The sequence below is a fragment of the Rana temporaria genome, chromosome 4 (genome assembly GCF_905171775.1).
Source record: "Rana temporaria chromosome 4, aRanTem1.1, whole genome shotgun sequence".
Taxonomy (NCBI): Eukaryota; Metazoa; Chordata; class Amphibia; order Anura; family Ranidae; genus Rana; species Rana temporaria.
This window is the reverse complement of record NC_053492.1, coordinates 45593000-45594193: the sequence shown is the minus strand read 5'-3', so window position 1 is coordinate 45594193 and position 1194 is coordinate 45593000.

Here is a 1194-nt window from a genome sequence, read left to right as displayed (position 1 = left end):
TTTATTTTGACAAGTTTTAATGTGGGTTTTACATTTAATATAATAATTAATTTTTTTGGCATTTTGAGTTGTTCATATTCAATATGTCCGTTGTTTTTAGCGTGACATGTTCTGGTCCGTATTTCTGTTACGTCACCAGTTCAAATAAATAAGTATTTTTTTCACTTATGTTTGCCCTTCTTCAAAATGGCCGCAGCCTAGCTGTGTTCAAATGCCATTTTGTAATCTAAAATGGCTGCTGGACCATTTCCTGTTTGTATCAATATAAGGCAGTATCCATTAGTCACTCAGTAACCTCTGATGAAGTCACGTGTCGTGACGTAATGCATAAGGTTAGACGTGACCGGAAGTGACGTGACACCCTGACCGTCCACCGGAAGTGCCGCTGTTTGGCGTTTTATTAGTTTTTTCAATGTAAGCACATTTTTACCTTTATTAAATTTTAAGTGCTTGCATACTTCACCATGAGAGCTTTTTATTTCTACATTTGCTCTTGATACACCTTGTGGCTATCCTGTGGAGTCGACTTCGCTGCGCCTGGACCGATACTGGTATTGGATACAGAGAACGCCCCTCGACTCTATCTCAGCACTGGGAAGATTCCGTGCAACACGAGTTACCCACTGTTTGGATTCTGTTCCAGTTTTGGGAGGATTTCGTTGATACGCATGACCTAGTGTCTGGAGGTAAGCGCTCTGTGAGCCCAGGCTAAGCAAAGAGTTATCAAGATTGTCCACATTGATGCCCGAAGTGCAGAAGTTTTGTTTATCACTGGCACACCAGATTGATTTATCCAAACTTTGATTTATATATTTGGACTTTTATTTTTGGATTTATTATCAGTTTTGGGTTATTTCACTAATTTTGAATTCACTGCATATCTTTATTGATTGCTATCAGTCCCCTATGGACTGTCTTTATATTCACTTTTAGATTTTTAGTTTGCGCTCATCATTCTTTATTCAATCCAGAAAACTAGTCATATTCATCCATTGGATATATCACCTTGGAAGAGTGTAGGTCTTGATAGAAGGAGTGAAACTCCTTCAATATAGAGGGCGTGTCCGTAACCGTCAATGTCGTAATACTGTGTACCACTTGGGGTGGCTGCTGAGACCTAGCTAACATGTGGCCAGTTTTCTCACCTTCCTCAAAGTATGTATCAGCTTGCTGTAGGTGAAGAGTGCGATAAAG